The sequence below is a fragment of the Leuciscus leuciscus genome (genome assembly GCF_965113295.1).
Source record: "Leuciscus leuciscus genome assembly, chromosome: 19".
Taxonomy (NCBI): Eukaryota; Metazoa; Chordata; class Actinopteri; order Cypriniformes; family Leuciscidae; genus Leuciscus; species Leuciscus leuciscus.
The window spans coordinates 38,560,459-38,580,755 of record NC_138743.1 but is presented as its reverse complement, the minus strand read 5'-3'; the positions used below and the strand labels follow the sequence as shown (position 1 = coordinate 38,580,755).

Genomic DNA, 20,297 nt, shown 5'->3' with positions numbered 1-20,297 from the left:
CTAACGTAGCGTGTACGTGCCGAACGATGGAATCGCCGATGATCACAGCATCGTGTTCTGTTTCGCGTAGAGGGGAGAAGCGGTTTTGTGTCGATAACTCGAAAACCGGGAGGGTCGGAGAAAGTCTTGGTCTAAACCTGACTCGCGTCTTCCGCTGCGGAACCACCCATGCTTCGTGGTGGCGTGTTGGAGCCGGAGTGAACGAGACCATGGCTGATTGCGACCGATGCTGAGGAACGCACGGAGTAGACGCGGTCGGAGTCAGCGGGTTAGTAACGTTAAACACTGATTTGTGTGCATCGGCGCGTGATGTTTCAAGAGCCAAACACCGGTCTCTCAGCTCGGCCTGTCTCAATAAAAGGTTGTGGATCTGTTTCTCAACAGCTTCCAGCTCAGACTGCAGTGCGTGCAGCTCAAATGTGTCCTCACCTGCACCAAGCGGTAGACTACTTACATCTGATATATTCGCCATTTTAACAGATGGACAGTGAGTTAGCAACGAAGCTACCAGTGATGCTATCAATATTAATACTAATTTATATTATAAGTTTGTTTGTAAGTGAGTGTGGAGAAGACGCGTTCAGCCGTGATCCACGGACGTAACCTTTAAGAGTATGCAGAGTTGGATCACTAATAGGCTTGAGACGCGTCTGCTCAACAGTCCGCGTTGTAACTATGAGGTTTTTTAGGTTTTTTAGTGGTAGGGGTGTAGAGTAGACGCACGATAGGCAAAAAAAAAAAAAAAGTTTGTTTATAAGTGAGTGTGGAGAAGACGCGTTCAGCCGTGATCCACGGACATAACCTTTAAGAGTATGCAGCGTTGGATCACTAATAGGCTTGAGACGCGTCTGCTCAACAGTCCGCGTTGTAACTATGAGGTTTGAGCAGTAACGTTAGTGCTTCTCAGTGAGGAAAAGTAGAAAATGTTCGTTGTAAGCGAGTTTAAAGAGAAAAATCAAGAATTATAAATCAAATCGATAGAGCTCCAAAAACAACAACGCATTCAGACGCAACGCATGATAATAACAGGACAAGACATTACTCACCGTGTTTGTTGAGTGTTTCTTACTCACCTGAGCTTTTATGAACTCAAAGGCGCGAGCGAAAATAAATAAATAAGAATAGCTGAGCGCACGGGTGGCGAGTTAACAGGCTAGCGAATTACTAGCGTGTTGTGCTAGTAGTAACGAAAGCTAGCGATGCCAGGGTTGGGTAAGCTGTGTTTAGTAGGGGTGTAACGATACACCAATGCCACGGTTCGGTTCATATCACGGTTTTGGAGCCACGGTTCGGTTCGGTTCGGTTCTGTTTGCTGTGGGGGCAGGGTTCATGGCAGGGCACCAGCAATAATAACGCTAGATTAACTTTAACTTTATTAACTGAACTTTATACAGTGGCTTCACGCTTTCTTTAGAGCACTTAGCACACCTGAGTTAACTAAAATGAAATAAATGCCTCCACTGACTAGTCAGAAATAAACTGCACACCTGAGTAGGGTTGCCAACTTCAGAAAAGTAAAATGCGGGACAATCGTGGTTCTTTATAGGAAAACAAGGGACACTCAAAATATTTGTACTGCATCGCACAATGTACATCATTTCATTGTCTGCAGACAGTTAAGTATATGTTTAAAAGGTTATCAGACAAACACATTTGTATTGCTTAACCTATTTATGTACAATTTAATTCAAAAAATTATTGTAAAGTCATACAAACAAAATGTCACATTACAAACAAACCACCATTCAAAATAACAGCATTTATCTGAAATAGAAAGCTTTTTTAACATTATACATAGGCCTACAGTTCAAAAGTTTGAGGTTTGTAAGATAATTTTTTGGGGGAAAGAAATTAAAGAAAGTAATTGCCTACTTTTATTCAGCAAGGATGCATTACGTTAATCAAAAGTGACAGTAGCCTACATTTATAGTGTTACACAAGCTTTCTATTTCAAATAAATATCTTATGATCTTTACATTCTTCATAGAATCCTGGGGGGGAAAAAACAAACCAGTCTTAAACATTAATAATAATCAGAAATGTTTTGTGAGCATATTATTCCCTCAGGTAGATTACATGTTTTCTTGCGTGGCTGGATGTTGGACTCATGAACAATAATCACGTTGTTTGCATTCGCTAAAATTGATTTGCCGAAATCAAAACGTGGACAGTGAAAAGGAATTACCGTTAGCGCGAGACGAGTCCGGCTTGAAGCGGAAGCGACCAGACGGCAGAGGATTATGTTCGCAAAACAAACAATGATTTGTCTCAAAACGATGATTAAAAAATGCTGTGATATGTCATCATATTGGATGATGACAGGTGTCGGTGATTCGTGATCAGCACTGCTGCTGTTGCTGCTGTATCAGTCAGTGGTTGTGACCGGAGGGTCTTCAATCTCAATATGAGTTGCCATCCTGAAGTGCGTATGTAAACTCTCGAGCGTGATCGATCACCCAAATCACGTGACATGCACTTTATTTAGTAAATAATATTATAATAATATTTAGTAAAACTACAGCTCTTATTAGTTGTTAAAAGTGTACTCATTAATAACTATTTAATCAAATGTCAAGGAAGAAAAAAATAGTTTTGTGACAAAGTGATGTGAGAGTTGGGCCGGGGCAGCAGGGGGCGGGGCGCGTTCGGTTCGACATGAGAGTATCGCGGTTCGAACCGTGGCTGTTGTATCGCGGTTTGTCGGTTCGGTTTGAATATCGTTACACCCCTAGTGTTTAGTAATAATATAAACAACTAGAAATTGTAGTAAATGATGGTTCAAAACAAGGAAATACGAGGCTAAGACGGAGCTTACAGCACCGAAGCAGACATACTCACAGCAGGCAGCGAGGCAGAGAGAAAAATCAAGAATTATAAATCAAATCGAATCGATAGAGCTCCAAAAACAACAACGCATTCAGACGCAACGCATGATAATAACAGGACAAGACATTACTCACCGTGTTTGTTGAGTGATTCTTACTCACCTGAGCTTTTATGAACTCAAAGGCGCGAGAGAAAATAAATAAATAAAAAATAGCTGAGCGCACGGGTGGCGCGTTAACAGGCTAGCGAATTACTAGCGTGTTGTGCTAGTAGTAACGAAAGCTAGCGATGTTGGGTAAGCTGTATTTAGTAGTAGTATAAACAACTAGAAATTGTAGTAAATGATGGTTTAAAACAAGGAAATACGAGGCTAAGACGGAGCTTACAGCATCGAAGCAAACACACTCACAGCAGGCAGCGAGGCAGACAGGAGCAATCGTCCTGTGTGTGTGTGTGTGTGTGTGTGTGTGTGGCGCGGGTGCGATTGAACAGTTGACAGATAAAAACATACTCCATCATTTTGTTCATACAGGACATCAGGGACGTGCACAGACATTTTGAGGGGCAGGGGCTCAAGTGAAATAAAGGGCACTTCTCATAATTAGTTTTTTTTTTTTTTTTTTTTTACAAAAAAGTATATATATTAACGCAACTCTGACTTCCTTTTTAAAAAATTAATTAAAAAAGTTCATTAATTTTATCTTCCTCAAACTCACACAATTGTTTCATTTTCAAAAGATGTCTACAAAATAATCAGTTCACACAGAAACCATGGTCTCCTTAGTATTCACTATTATAGGGCAGCAAAGGAAACCATTCCACAATGTGCATGTTTTGAAAACATTTTCTATGCTTCTAGTTTCAAGTATATATTTAGAATAACCTAAATAACTGCATCAAGCAGAGGGTGTGTTTTACTAATAATTTGTTTATTTTTGCACAAGGCACTACATCATTTTAATTATTTTGGTGTTATTAGAATACATAACACTTTAAAATCAACACAAATATTCACTCTAAACTGAAGAGGGCTGTTTTTGTTAACTTTACTGAAAAAAAATCACTGCAAAAATGATTGACAAAATACAAAAATACAAAAATAAATTGTATTACTAACTTATTTTATTATTGGTTGAATTCCAATGTAGAATGCGGTGTGTTATTTCTTGATAACAGACCGCTGTGCGGAGAATTACAGACCGTTGCCATGAGAAACAGAGCGTTGCTATGGACTCACAGGATTCTAACCGTAGAGACGGAGCGTACTATTTTCTTTAGCGGAAGCAATGCAATCGGGTTTAAATCAATAAACTGCCCTTTAAATCAATATTTTGTGTCAAATTAATTATTTATTTGGTAGGTAGCCATGTAATAAGCGGGATAATGTATAGCGATTATCCCTTACACATTAGCTAGTCTAGTAGCTCATGAGGCATGCATGCTAGCAAAACACAGGTTAACTATATTTGTCTTTGGCTAATCAGCAGTAAATTCGAGCCTCGACCAGTGCCTCGAATTTCGAATTTCGAGCGCCACTCACCTCAGCACAAGCCAAGAAAAACACTGCTGGGAGGGGCTGCTGCTGCCTGCAGGTGTGTGTGTGTGTGTGTGTGTATGATGTGTGCTGTGCCGATGTGCGCCGCTGCGCAAAGACGCAGGGGGGGAGAGAGAGAGAGAGTTTAGAAAGGGAGCGCTTCAGAACTCCTGACCTGATATTTAGATATACTATTCTTCAATAAATATATTTGTTTGACAGGGAAGCTGTGCGCAAACAGGAATAATTTTTTAATATTAAAAAAAAAAAAAAAAAAAAAAAAAAAACACCCCAGAAAAAAGGGCACTTTCTCTCCAGGAATAAAAAGGGCAGGTGCTCAAGCCCCCTTTGATGTCTATGTGTGCACGTGCCTGCAGGACATCATTCAAACTGCAAAGTGTTAACTTATATTTGTGTACAGCCGCAATAAAACACAACATTGTGCTTTTGTAAAATAATTTCAAGCAATCTGCCCCCTAAATGGCGCTAATTTTAAAATTAAACTAAAATGCTCACGGCTGAACGGGCATTCATAACGGTGCGCGTCCACGGCGAGGAACGAGCAGAACAGTCAACGTTTTTTAGTTCATTCCTACTTCCATAGGAATTCATTGAAAACGCTCGCTCTGCACCATTATCAATGTCTGTGCAGACAAACATATTTTACTTTCGTTGTTAAGTTAGCGATTCAAAATCCCCCAGCGGTGTCACACGTCAGTTAACCAGTGGTAAAATAATCTCACCGTCACATACCTAGTATATTTTTATATACAATAGGCCTACCTGATTTTGAACACAAGAGGGCAGTATAGCACTATGAATGACATGATTTATTTATTTTTTGGACTAAAAAAACATTCTGGCTGTTTTAAAACTTAAACAATTCTTAAAAAAAAAAAAAAAAAGAATAAAATTGGTTTAGTTCTGATATTTGTATAATTTTATATAGAAATAAATGGTGTTTTACATTTTTAGAAGATATGAGGCTTTTAGTGTTTCCTTTTTGGACTTGGGCCCAAAAGGAAGTCCAAGGGCTTTCAGGACTTGGGCTCTAATTACAGTAACAGAGATTGTTTTGGCTTTACAGCAGCTCTAGAATAAAGTTATTGTCCAGCTAAAGTTAGTTTTGATTGATTCACTTCCGTTTTAAAGATCATTAGTTGTTCTTAGGGGCCGCTAACACACACCGTTCTCACAGAAAACCCTTAACTCGCTCCGGCCGCTCATTCACACACAACAGTGTTTGGTGCTCAAGAACGCAAACCTTGAAATAGATTCCAAGGTGCAAGCGGTGAACATTTATGATAAACGTGATCATCTCCGAGCAAACTTCAAACACTTGAATTTGTAAAACGCTGACGGCGTGTACATCACGTGTTTAGTCTATAGATATGCGGTTTGAATATGTGCGCAGGCGAGTAGTCCTTCTTTACGCAGTGACATCGCCAAATCACTTATCTGGCCTTAAATATTCATAATACAGAATGTTTTGTCTCTTCCGTGTATCCATGTGAACTGGAATCATTTTGATAACTTTTTTCTGTACAGAGGTACAGATGTAAACATTTAAATTAAATACAGAAGCTGTGACTGCAGTGGAAGTGGAAGAGAGCGGTTACGACACTCTGAAAGGTTTGGGAACCACTGCAATAGTATACATATAATATATTATAATAACACTGCTATAATAGAAAAAGGGGAGAGCAAGGCACAACCTAACACTTTTTGACTTTCTCACCTTGTGTTAATCCACTGGGGTTCAAAATATAATTTTTTTCCCACATTAATTTCCCACATGTCTGGTACAATTATGTGGTTTTGTTTCATTAATACAGTGTATTTTTTTTTACACTGTATTAATGTGTAAAAAATGTGACAACATGCCCCATAGGCGGGGTACATTGTAACATGGCCATATGACAGATTAAAATGTTATCTTATATACAGTGTGACAACATGCCCCGCCTGCTTCGCATGAGAAAGGCCCCCTGAAGTCAAAATTATTATTTTTTAGCATTAGCATTAAAGGTTACATATTATGCCCCTTTCCACAAGATGTAATATAAATCTATGGTGTCCCCGGAATGTGTCTGTGTTAGTGCTGCACGATTAATCATATCGCAATCGCGATGTCAAGCCTACGCGATTATATGACGCAAAATGCTGCGATTTTATATTAAATAAACAAATTAGCGCTGTTAGCGCTGTTAACGCAATTAACGCAGCATCTGTTAATTTTTGGCATCCTTTGGCTAGTGTTACATGATCCCGCTCTTATTCATGCAAATGCTTTTAAACCATTCATGCGCGATAAGACAAAAAAGAACGCGCTGCCTCCGAATGTCCTGACTGTGACACACAGAAAGACTCGCGCTAATATCGTGCGTGCGCACAAAACAGCATGCCAGAATACAGTTCTCTTTCGAGCTTGAACGAACAATAACACACACAATTATGCCAAAATGTATTTTTGTCGAGTATCTTTATAACATAATAGTCTTGAACGTGAAGAGTTGTGACTCGTGAGAGGCGCGTGTGAGATCCGCGTCTCTGACAGCAGCGGCTGGTCTTAAAGGGACAGTACACAGTAGCCACTAATTATATCTGTCACTAAAGTTAATCAGAGAACAAAGGGAACAGAGAAAAACACTCACTGCTCTTGACTAAAGAACTTTTTTCTTTAAGCAGATTATCACTAATCTGTGTGTGTATTTATTTTCCTTGAGAACCAAGCAAGTTGACTCATGAAACCATTTGTTTATTATATCGCATTTCGCAATCGCAATATTGACCTCAATTATCGCAATATGACATTTTCCCCAAATCGTGCAGCCCTAGTCTGTGTAATTTCAGCTCATAATTCCCCCAGATCATTTATTATAGCTTGTCAAATTTGCCCCTTTTTGGGTGGAAGCAAAAACGTGCCATTTTTGTGTGTGTCCCTTTAAATGCAAATGAGCTGCAGCTCCGCCCGTTCAGAAGAGCTGATCCTTCACACAAGCTTCAGTTACTCCAGTAGTGATGGGGAGTCTGGTTCTTTTCCCGAACCGGTTCTTTCGGACAATTCGTTTCAATGAACCAGTTCAAAGACCAGTTCACTAGTTCTTTTACGTCCTCACGTAATGACGTCAATTCTATCATCCTGGTGAATAAAAATAAATTAAAATTGTAATAACTTTAGTTAAATAATAGTAATCATCGTCATCATCATCATCTTGGATAAGTTTCTTACATTTACGTTTTGCAAATGAACCCAGTACTGGTGCAAACATGGATGTCTTACATGTCTTAAAGATATAAAGTTTATTTTATTTTATTTGTTATTAAATAAACGTACATTTCTCCGAATCCGCCCCCTCATTCAAGTCCTCGGTTCACCCAGGCTCATAGTATTATCAGCACAGGTGCAAACATGGATGTCTTACATGTCTTAAAGATATAAAGTTTATTTTATTTTATTTGTTATTAAATAAACGTACATTTCTCCGAATCCGCCCCCTCATTCAAGTCCTCGGTTCACCCGGGCTCATAGTATTATCAGCACAGCATCAGACGGTACTATCACGCATGCGCAGCACCTCCAGCTCATCGGTTCTCCGTATCGAACGTGTCCGAAAGAAACAGTTCTTGTCCGGGACAAGTGGATTTTTTTAAAGTGCCCGACCAATAGAAACGATTCTGATCTTGTACAGTCAGTGTAATAATGTATAGTGTATTTCTGGTCGCTGCGCTGCCTGTCTCTTTGTGAGAGGCTGGAGAAATTAAAACAAATAAGTGTAAGAGCACACACAAAAAACTCACAGAAGAAACATACTGAGGTAAAAATGTTGAGTTTTTTTTATTTATATTATATGATATAGTTAAAGGGACACTTCACCCATTTGCATTAAGCTTTGTATTGTTAGAAACCCAGTCATATATTATAATAAACGTGGATTTTTCATAAATTTTTCCCTGAGATGGGAGAAATAAGGATTTAAGTGTTTTACTTCCTGCTTATTATGACGTAAAAATCATCATTTTGCGTCATAATAAGCAGGAAGTCACATTTCATTGAAAAGTGTAGAGACTACAAACACTAGCTCCTCATTATTCCAGGGGGCGGGACCCGCTCACGCTACAGGCCTATTACAGATCAGTGGGTGGGACTTCACTTTCTGAAACTAAAAGCAATATCCTCCATCTTGTTTGGAAGCTAAGCTAACAGGCACTGTGGAGCAAGCTGTGAAGATATGACAATAGCGGAGGGTAACGTTACTCAATATGATGTAGAAGAAGAGGATTTCGGAAGTCTGATGCTCGAATCAGGTGTTTGTGGCTACCTTTACAAGCCGCATAGCGAAGAGCAGCCGAGGCAGAAGACCTGCCTGTCGCGGACGAGAAGCCCAGACTGGCTCGAGCTGGGGGCGGACTGGTGGCGCCGGTGATCTCACTATGCAACTACGAACCGCTACGAACACAGAGATAGAGTCCGTCTGCTGCAAAGCATTTAAACGATGCCAATTTCTCCTGGACGAAATCTCTGAATCAGACGAGGACACGGACGTTTGTGTTGTGAACCATCCTAGTTTCGCACCGCATCTGACTGAACATCCCGGTAACGTAACCATGCAATAATTCACCACTTCGAAAGAAATACAAATGAGGAGTAATTCATTAATGAGTTCGCCAACTAACTAACGTTAGACATTTTGTGTGAAATGAATTTCAAGCTCCGGTGGTAGCTAGCCTTATGGACGGATGAGTGATTCATATGCGTCAGAATCTCACTAGTAGCCTTGTTGTTTTCAACTGCGCTCTCTAACTGGTAGGCGCGGCTTGGGAGTGGCCTCCTAGGGCAGCGAAGCAAGTGCATTCTGGGAGTTGTTGTCTTTCATCCACATAAGCCAAAAATACATTTTCTGGCTTTTCTCAGTCTAGAAAGCTCCAAATTCAAAAATAATTTCACATTTCTTCTACATAAATGACCTATTTTAAATACACATTCATCTTTCCAGAGGTGAAGTATCCCTTTAAGCAACATAACAGGACTAAGAGAGCTCCCAGCAAACACATTTACTTTGCTGCCGTACCATGGGTGCAGCAGGCGTAATGATATGACGCAGCGCCTGAAAATAGTCCCCAGCTCGGTAACTTCCATCGTGACCGGGACTAAGTTTGTCTAACATATTAGACCTATTTTCAGGCGCTGCGTCATATCATTACGCCTGCTGCACCCATGGTACGGCAGCAAAGTTTCTTGATTATTACGCAGGAATGAGAGTATAGTTCCTAGCCATATCAGTCTAGAAAATCGCAACTTTACATTTTCCGTCGGGCTTAGTACACGATGTAACTACAGAAGAGTCAAGTTTTAAATAGGAAAAATATCGAAACTCTTTGGTCAATTTTTTTGAGAGAGATGCTAATGGTCCTGTCCGATTCAATGCTCTATGCTAAGCAATGCTAAAAGTGGTACTGCCAGACCCGGAGATCGGCTGAATGGATTCGAAAACGGTAAATCCCAATTGTTTAACTCTGGGTGAGTTGTAAAATGAGCCTATTTCCAAAAAAAGTGGAGTATCCCTTTATTACGTTGCTTATACGGCACAGATGCAAGCTGTTTTGTAGTAAACAACAGCGCACATCTGTGCTTTCATTCATTCACACACAGACACGCGATTAATATTTAAACAGTATTTTTTGGGTTTACAGACACTATTGCATATCGCGATTAGAACAAAGCACTTAATAAAGAACTTACTATTCACAATCCTCAGCTGGATCCGTTGCTCCTCGAAATGAAACTAAACCAGCACTTCTGAGGTAAATTTCCCAGGATTATTATTACAATAGTATTATTCCTCACAGCGAAGCAAGACGACGTAAAGTGCTCGAGTCTGATTAAACTCGATGTGTTTTATCCCTCTGATGTGGGCGTTGACACGTTTGCATGGATCGCCTCAGATTTGCGTTTGAATAGCGCGTGCTCTCCGTGGGCGTGGTCACATTAGCACTTAATGAGATGAAATGAGAATCTCTCTTTTTTCACACAGATTACATAAACTGAGAATATTTGTTTTTTTATATAAATTACTTCATTTAAAAGAAGAGAATGTCTCAAGGTTACGACTGTAACCCTAGTTCCCTGAGTAGGGAACGAGACGATGCGTCGATGACGCTTTGGGAACGCCCCCAGCATGATTACGTCTGAAGCATCTTTGTCAACTAGTCCAATGGAAAGAATGAACGTCACGGGCGGGTGACGTCATATCCAGGGAGAGATAAAAGCTCATCCTGTGCAACCGGCATTAGCTTCGAAATTTCCGAAGCAAGTCGATCACAGGGATGTAGGAAGTATGGCAGGGCGGCGCATTGTCTCGTTCCCTACTCAGGGAACTAGGGTTACAGTCGTAACCTTGAGACGTTCCCTTTCGAGGGAACTCGCGATGCGTCGATGACGCTTTGGGAACGAGAATACCCAAATCGCCAAACTTACAAATACCTGAGTGTCAGCATGTTGTCAGAACTAACACTTAAGTACTAAGTACCTGAGACCCTGGGGCAGCATCCAGGTCCAGGCTATAAAACCTCACGAATGTGAGCGGTGAGGAACAACCCGCCGCATCACAAACATCATGGAGAGAAACCCCAGATAAAAGGGCTTTAGAGGCCGCCATACTCCTAGTGGAATGAGCTCTGACCACCAAAGGGCATGGCTGGTCAGAGGACTCATAAGCAAGAAAAATAGCCTCAACTATCCACTTGCTAACTGTCTGCTTACAAGCTGGAAGACCTATTTTGGGTGATCCAAAGCAAACAAATAACTGATCGGATTTTCTCCACGAAGAAGTCCAATGAACATAAGAGGTAAACGGCGGAGGACAGAAAGCCTGCAACACAATAGGTATCGGAATATTGGTAGGAACTTTAGGAACATATCCCTGTTTAGGGTATAAGAAAACCTTAACCATCCTGGGTGCAAACTCAAGGCAGGTGGGAGATACCGAAAGGGCCTGAAGGTCTCTGACTCTTTTTAGGGACGAAATAGCTAGCAGAAAGATGGTCTTGAATGTAAGATACTTTTCTGAAACTGAATCTAAGAGCTCAAAGGGAGCCCCAGACAGGCCTTCTAGAACTATTGAGAGGTCCCAAGCCGGCACCCTTGTTCGAATTGCGGGCCTCAGCCTCAAGGTGCCACGAAGGAAACAAGTAATCAGGGGGTCTCGACCCAAAGATGTAATACCCACTTGGGCGTGAAAAGCCGCAATGGCCGCCACGTAAACCTTAAGTGTGGAAGGACATAAACCTGATACAAAGCGATCTTGTAGAAACTCAAGTACTGTATTAACTGAACAGTTGACCGGGTCCCACTGTCGCTGGTGACACCAAGAAGTGAAAACTCTCCACTTTAGTGCATAAAGTTTCCTCGTAGCAGGAGCTCTGGAGCTTAAAATGGTCTCAACAACCTCGGTTGAGAGACCACTCTCTATAAGTTGGGCCCCCTCAGAGGCCAAACCCATAGTTTCCAAATCTCTGGCCGGGGGTGAAATATTGTGCCCCCTGCCTGAGACAGAAGGTCTCTCCTGATCGGGATCTCCAAGGGAGGCCCGTCTAGGAGATTAATTAGGTCCGCAAACCAAATTCGACTCGGCCAGCGTGGTCCTACAAGCAGTAGACTTATCCCATCCTGACGAACTCTCTCCAGGAGCAGAGCAACAGGGGGAACTCCTGGGAGCAACTCCTGGGAGCAGAGCAACAGGGGGAAAAGCGTACAGACGTAGCCTCGGCCACGTCTGTACTAAAGCATCCAGCCCCAGTGGGGCTGGGTGAGTAAGGGAGAACCATAGTGGACAGTGCGTCGTGTGCTGAGACGCAAACAGATCCACTTCTGCTCGGAATCCGTAAAATTCCCAAATCTGCTCCACCGCCTCGGGGTGGGGTCTCCAATCCCCTGGCCTCAGCCCCTGTCTCGACAGGGTGTCTGCTCCTATATTCTGGTCCCCTGGAATATACACTACCCTCAGAGAGGGTATTTTCCCCAACAACCATAGGAGGATCTGATGCGCCAATTTGCATAATGGACACGAACGCAGACCCCCCTGGCGATTTAGATAAGAGACCACCGATGTGTTGTCTGTCCGAACTAGCACATGATGGCCCCTCAGGTCTGGGAGGAAATGTCTCAACACATTGAAGACGGCCATCATCTCCAGGCAATTTATGTGCCAAGAGAGATGATGACTCCTCCACAGACCCTGAGCTGAACGGCCTTCCATTACCGCTCCCCAGCCGGTGAGGGAAGCATCTGTCGAGATAGAAACTCGATGGCAAAGAGCTCCCAACACCGGACCCTGGGACAGGAACCAATGTTTCCTCCAAATAAGCAAGGCACGGAGACACTGCTGCATGATCTTGATCATACGGAGTGGGTTTCCCCTCGGGGAGAACCCTCTGGTCCTGAGCCACCACTGCAAAGGTCTCATGTACAGCAGGCCAAAGGGTATCACATTGGACGCTGCTGCCATGAGGCCCAACAGTCTCTCGACCTGTTTCACAGTGCGTGACTGGCCTAGCTTTAGCTCTTTGGTGGCTGTAAGGATAGCAGCTACACGAGCGGGCGATAGAACGGCTCGCATCATGACCGAATCCCAGACCACACCAAGAAAAGTGGTCCTCTGTACTGGAGAAAGCACACTCTTCTTGGCGTTGAGCCTCAACCCCAATTTCTGCATATGAGCGAGGACGACATCTCGGTGCCGAACCGCCAACTGTTCTGACTCCACTAGAATCAGCCAGTCGTCTATGTAATTCAGAATGCGTATGCCCTGCAGCCTGAGTGGTGCCAGAGCTGCATCTACGCACTTCGTGAATGTGCGGGGTGATAGAGCTAGACCAAATAGAAGCACCCGATATTGGTATTCTTTGCCCCCGAAAGAAAACCTCAGGAACTTCCTGTGCTGAGGGAGGATGGAGACATGGAAGTATGCGTCTTTCAGATCTATCGTGACAAACCAGTCCTCAGATCTGATTTGAGTCACGATCTGTTTGAGTGTCAGCATCTTGAACTTGAGTTTCTGAACTGTACGATTCAAACGATGAAGATCTAGTATGGGACGCAACCCTCCATCCTTTTTTGGAACAATGAAATAACGGCTGTAAAAACCCGATTCTCTGTCGGGAGAATACACCTGTTCTATAGCCTCCTTTGCTAACAGAGCTTTCACCTCTTGCTCCATTACCAGAGCCTGCTCGGGCTGTACTAACGTGAGCAACACCCCGTTGTAGCACGGTGGATGAGAACCAAACTGGATTCTGTAACCTCTTTCTACTATCTGCAGGGCCCATTGAGATATGTTTGGCAGATTCTTCCATTCCGCCAGAAAATCTACTAAGGGAACCAGCCTCTCGAGGCTGGCCTCTGGTATAATTGAGACAGCCAGTTCGGGGACCTGAAGCGTACTGGCAGGAAACACCTGAACTGACTGTTTTTGAACCTCCCTCAGAAGGCACGAGTTTGGCGCAATGTCGAGTTGACACTGCGCCAGGAGCTCGCTGGAGACCGCTGCGCCCCCAAACACTGAGGGGGGCGGGGTTAGCAGAACGGCCCCCTGAGGGCACCGAGATGGAACAGGCACCGTATACTGAGGTGTACACCGTTCCATCCCGGTTGGGGCTTCCCTCACTGGTCTGACGCCAGTGGCGTCAGGACTTTTTCTTTTGAGCCGAAGCCAGAGGTGTCTCTCAGTGGCTACAAGCGCTGCCATAGACCGCCCTATTGCTCTGGCGGTCTCCTTAGTAGCCCTGAGCCCTTCTGTCCAAATCCCCCAGCAGATCAGCCTGATATGCTTGAAGCACTGCCATAGTATGAAGGCACGCTCCGGCTTGACCTGCTGCCGTATATGCTTTGCCCACTAAATTTGATGTAGTTTTTAATGGCTTTGTGGGCAAAGCTGAGGTCTTCAGGGACGATGCTGTACCGGGAGACAGATAGCTCGCAAGCGTTTGTTCTGCCCGGGGCATCGACCCATGGCCATACTCTTTCAACCCCCTTATTTGAGAATATACATGAACTTGGGGGCTGAAAAAACGGGATGAGTATGGCTTATTCCACGATCTAGAAAGCTCACTGTGAAGATCGGGGAAAAATGGAAGGCCTCATGGTGGAGGTGAAACATTGGATGATAAGAAGCGCTTGTCTAATTTACTTTTGGGACGAGCGCCTCTTTTCTCGGCTGGCCATTCAATATGTAATTTATCTACAGCACGAGTAATCACCTCCACCAGCTCCTCATATGCGGGGGAAAGAGATGGCGAATCCTCTTCCCCCTTATGTGTGTCACTGCCAATGCTTAATACATCTAACTCCTCAGAACTAGAGCACTGAAGCACTTGGCTCTCTTCCTGGGCGGGAGAATCCGCAGAGCGGGCTCCCGATCCAGGAGAGAGAGCACTGGATCCTTCAGGTAAGGGAGGAGATAAGGTCCTCGGACCCGTCTCCAACCCCGCTGAAAGATCTATTTGCGATCCCCAGGAATGCTTTCTCCGTGCTGCCTCGGCAGCAGCGGGTCCAGCACCCTGAGGTTCGCGAGCCTCGCCACTTTCCTCAAAAAGTGACAGGCGGGAGCGGAGCATGCGAAGCGGTAGCTTCTCACAATGCAAGCAATCAGCCCCCTCAAAGGCTGATACCGCATGCTCAACTCCCAAATACATCACACAAAGCTTGTGTGTATCCCCACCCGTTAAATAACGCGGGCAGGGATAAGCACACTGCTTGAACAATTGTTTCACCAAAGTGAAATGCTTTGTAACGTGACAGACAACAGTAAATAAGACAGACAGTTTTGACACAGATCGCTTGCTGAGGCAACAGAAGCTAATGCCGGTTGCACCGGATGCACTTTTATCTCTTCCTGGTCATGACGTCACCCGCCCGTGACGTTCATTCTTTCCATTGGACTAGTTGACATAGATGCTTCAGACGCAATCACGCTGGGGGCGTTCCCAAAGCGTCATCGACGCATCGCGATTTCCCTCGAAAGGGAACTCAAGCTTTATGCCTGTGTGCCTGTATGCCTGTGTGACTGAGTATTCGCTGAGTTATAGTTCATTTTCGGACACGTTTCAGAATGGACTTCACTGACAGAGAGAAGGCAGAACTCGCAACATGTTTATTTTTCTTTATTTGGCAAAAAGCACAACACTTTGTTTTTATTGTGAGTATACACTAAAAAATATACACTTAACAAGATCGAATGATGTACACTTATATGTAAGATCAAAATCAACAGAGTATTTTGAGTCTCTTTTGCATTGATAAGAAAAAAGCGAGCAGATCATGCCGGCGTGATCGCCGACCCCAGAGGGTTAAAGTATCATGATAACCTTATTTTGTAGTAAATGCTGCTCCACACAAACTCCATCTCTGAAGGTGAATCGAGACTCAAAATCAACAAATCTCAAAACTGAAAGACTTAAGTTAAAGACTAAACTCAAACAGGCATTAAAGAAAACTTATAATAAATAAAACATCAGGCAGAACTAAAGGTAGAATCATTTTGCTGTTTTCTCTCAGAATCTCCAGGAGTAGGAAGAGACAGAGATCTTCATCTCCTGAACCAAGCTGTGTGTCTATGAAGAGTGACAGATCCATGATTTATCCATCTAATATAAGTGATGAAACAGTGACCTCTGACCCCAGCTGTGCGTCTGTGAAGAGTGACAGATCCATGGGTCTTCCTCCTGTATTCAGTGATGAAACAGTGACCTCTGACCCCAGCTGTGTGTCTATGAAGAGTGACAGATCCATGGGTCTTCCTCCTGTATTCAGGGGTGAAACGGTGACCTCTGACCCCAGCTGTGTGTCTATGAAGAGTGACGCATCCATGGGTCTTCCTCCTGTATTCAGTGATGAAACAGTGACCTCTGACCCCAGCTGTGTGTCTATGAAGAGTGACGGATCCATGGGTCTTCCTCCTGTATTCAGTGATGAAACAGTGACCTCTGACCCCAGCTGTGTGTCTATGAAGAGTGACGCATCCATGGGTCTTCCTCCTGTATTCAGTGATGAAACAGTGACCTCTGACCCCAGCTGTGTGTCTATGAAGAGTGACGCATCCATGGGTCTTCCTCCTGTATTCAGTGATGAAACAGTGACTCCTGATCAACTGTGAGTATAAACATGAACTTGGTGATTTAACTGATACTCAAAAACACACTGAATGCACACAGAGAGATGAGTTCGGTTTTTATTTCTGATTTCACCTCAAATCTGTGGACAAACGTTCAGTGATGAAAAATGTATTTTGATCTCAATGTCCTGATATAAGAAACTTATTGTCTAACAGAATCTCTGGTGTCAGATTGAGGATGAGCTTTTGGTTTCTTCCTCATTTCTTAACCTGTTAGTGAGTTTGTTCCTGGTCTCTGTCACCTTTAGCTGCTCGCTGGAGGATTGAAACACTGTTTTCCTTTTCTTTGTGTTTTTCTGCTGTTCTGTTTTCTGTGAAGCTGCTTTGTGTGTTTTACTCTGTTGTTCCTGTTGTTATTTCAGCAGAGTAGATGGAGAGCGAAGCATCTCTCGAGGAGTCGTCTCAGTCTTCTGTCTGAACAACACTTTCACCACCGTTACACCGTCCCTGAATAGACATGATCAACCAATGAAGGATGAACTACAGAGAGTCAAAGACCGACACAAAACCAGCATGAAGAACAAGTATGAGAGATTATTTGAGGGACTGAAACTCCAAGAGAATGAAACCCTCCTGAACAGGATCTACACACAGCTCTACATCATAGAGGGAGAGAGAGAAGGAGTGAATGAAGAACATGAGGTTTTACAGATGGAGAAAACAGCCAGAACACAACACTCACAAGACACTCCAATCCACTGCAATGACATCTTTAAAGCCTCTCCTGAACCAGGACGCGAGGAGAAAGAGCAAATCAAGACTGTTCTCACTAAAGGCATCGCTGGAATCGGGAAAACCGTCTCTGTGCAGAAGTTCATTCTGGACTGGGCCGAGGGAAAAGCCAATCAGGATGTAGATTTCATGTTTGTGCTTCCATTTCGAGAGCTGAACTTGATCCGAGATCATCACACTTCTGCTGGACTTTCACCCTGAACTTCAAGATCTGGACTCAAAGATTTATGGGGTGTGTAAATTTGTGTTCATCTTTGATGGTCTGGATGAAAGCAGAATCACACAAATTTTTTCAGACGCTCAGGAAGTTTCTGATGTGACTGAGACTTCATCAGTGGGTGTGTTGATGTCAAAGCTCATGAAAGGAGATCTGCTTCCCTCGGCTCTCATCTGGATCACCTCCAGACCAGCAGCAGCCAATCAGATCCCCTCCAAATACATCCACCGTCTGACAGAGATTCAGGGATTTAAAGAGCCTCAGAAGGAGGAATATTTCAGGAAGAGAATCAGTGACGAGCATCAAGCCAGCAGAATCATCTCACACATCAGAAGAGCAAGAAGCCTCCACATCATGTGCCACATACCCGTCTTCTGCTGGATCTCCTTCACTGTGCTTCAGAAGCTCCTGGAAGAAGATCTGAGTGCAGAAATCCCTCAAACTCTGACTGAAATGTACATCCACTTCCTGCTGATTCAGATCAACATGAGGAATCAGAAGTATGAAGAGAGAGATCCAGAGAAATTCCTGCAGTCCAACAGAGAAGTGATTGTGAAACTTGCTGAAGTGGCTTTCCATCAGCTGATGAAGGGCAATGTGATGTTCTATGAGGAGGACCTGAGAGAGAGCGGCATAGACGTCACTGACGCCTCAGTGTATTCTGGGATTTGCACTGAGATCTTTAAGGAGGAATCTGTGATTCATCAGAGGAAAGTCTACAGCTTCATTCATCTGAGTGTTCAGGAGTTTCTCGCTGCTTTCTATGTGTTTTACTGCTATTTAATGAAGAACAAGGAACCACTGCATAAATTCAGTTTTTCCAGATCTGATGAAGTCTCTCTGTATGATCTACTAACATCAGCAGTAAATAAAGCCCACTGGAGTGAGAATGGACGGCTGGATCTGTTCCTGCGGTTCCTGCTGGGCGTCTCACTGGAGTCCAATCAGAGACTCTTACAGGATCTACTGACACACACAGAGAACAGCTCAGAGATCATCAGGAGAACCACACAGTACATTAAACAGAAGATCAAAGATCCATATGTTCATCTCTCAGCTGATCAATCCATCAATCTGTTCCTCTGTCTGCTGGAAGTGAAAGATCAGACTCTGTCCAGAGAGATTCAGGAGTTTGTGAAATCAGACAAACACTCAGAGAAGAAACTTTCTCCGTCTCACTGCTCTACAATCTCCTACATGGTTCAGATCTCAGAGGAGGTTCTGGATGAGCTGAACCTCAAGAAATACAACACATCAGAAGAGGGTAGAAGAAGACTGATACCAGCTGTGATCAACTGCAGAAAAGCTCTGTGAGTGTTTAATCATTAATAGCTAAAGAATCCTTTTTAATAATGCACCTTACATCTTTAAAGGGGTCATGACTAGGGTTGCCACCCGTCCCGTAGAATACGGAGTCGTCCCGTATTTAAAGGTAAAATGATGCGTCCCGTATCAAACCAATACAGGACGCAATTTGTCCCGTATATTACATAGACCCACATAGTTAAATAAACAAATAAGGATTTTTCAGTGTGAATAATACTAATAGTAATTAATGAAATCAATTTCACAAGATATAGTAGAGAAGCTCAGTTGCGCATGATTGCATGTTAGCGTCTTTTTTCCCCATAGCGACAGTTTCGAGAACATGTGCCATAAACAGGCGTAATGTGCAGTTTTATAAAACATGTTGAGCTCACTTATCTCTCCAGATATCTGAATGGGAAAAAGGTATCAGTGGGTCTGTCCTGTAACTAATGATGAACGTAAGGCGAACTGCACAGTTTCATTTGTTCACGCGGTGGACTTATGACTTAAAGCATTGTGCCATGACAGACAAATCTGTGCTATTAAAGGTATAACGTTAGGCCTATTGTTTTTTTTTGTCTTTTTAATCTCTTAATATAACATTCCATACATTATCAGAGCTTAATAGACAGGTAACTATTATATTTCTAGACGTTATTAGACAGATTAATTAATGTATTATAATTAATCTTATTTATTTTCCTTTACTACTTAGTTTTAAAAGTTTTCTTCCCTGAAAACTTATTTGTTTAGGGTAGCTTTTGTATAACTGTTTATTATTGCTATATTATTGTTATTTATCATATATTTCATTGTTTTATTTTATTAATGCATTGTTTGTTCTATTGTAGGTTTTATGCTTTCTGAAGCGCTTTGAGATGCTTTTTAAAGGCGCTATATAAAAATAAAGTTTATTATTATTATTATTATTAATGTATCGTTTATAAATATTAATCATATCTATGCATAATAAATGGTGATCCTATCTGTCATACACAATTTATGGCATTTTAAAAAAGTTTAAAAAGTGCGAAATTATTTAAATAAAATGGGACAAATAATGAAATAATAATTTAGTCACAATTTAAGTAGTAAATAAAAAATTTTTTTTTTACAAATTATCCCATCCATGCAAAATTGTCAAAAACGTGACTACTGGTTTAGAATGTTTTTATTATCTATATTTATAAATAAACAAAATAATCAAATGTAAAATAATCATATAAAATGTTTTCTGTTGCAAGTTCACATACTTGATCCCATTTCTACGGAAGAGGATTAGGGCCAAGCAATAATAAAAAAATAAAACCATCTCGAGATTAAAGTCATTATAAAGCGAGATTAAACTCGTTAAATTTCGAGAAAAAAAGTCCAAATACAATCTTGAGAATAAACTCATTAAATATCGAGAATAAAGTCGTTGTGTTTCTAGAAAAAAACTCGTAAAATTTCGAGAAAAAAAGTCGAAATAATCGTGAGAATAAACTCATTAAATTTCGAGAATAAAGTC

The 20,297-nt window shown here is 42.4% G+C and overlaps 1 pseudogene across 1 annotated transcript in view; it reads left to right on the top strand.

Annotated features, from left to right (window-relative positions):
- The window catches only part of LOC309482478 (NLR family CARD domain-containing protein 3-like), a 199,886-nt pseudogene extending 180,522 nt beyond the window's left edge, over positions 1-19,364 (top strand). Inside the window, exons 3-4 of the transcript XR_014211700.1 lie at positions 16,092-16,508; positions 16,893-19,364. The product of XR_014211700.1 is annotated as an NLR family CARD domain-containing protein 3-like (transcript). The remainder of the gene's footprint in view (positions 1-16,091; positions 16,509-16,892) is intronic.
- The last annotated feature ends 933 nt before the right edge of the window (positions 19,365-20,297 follow it).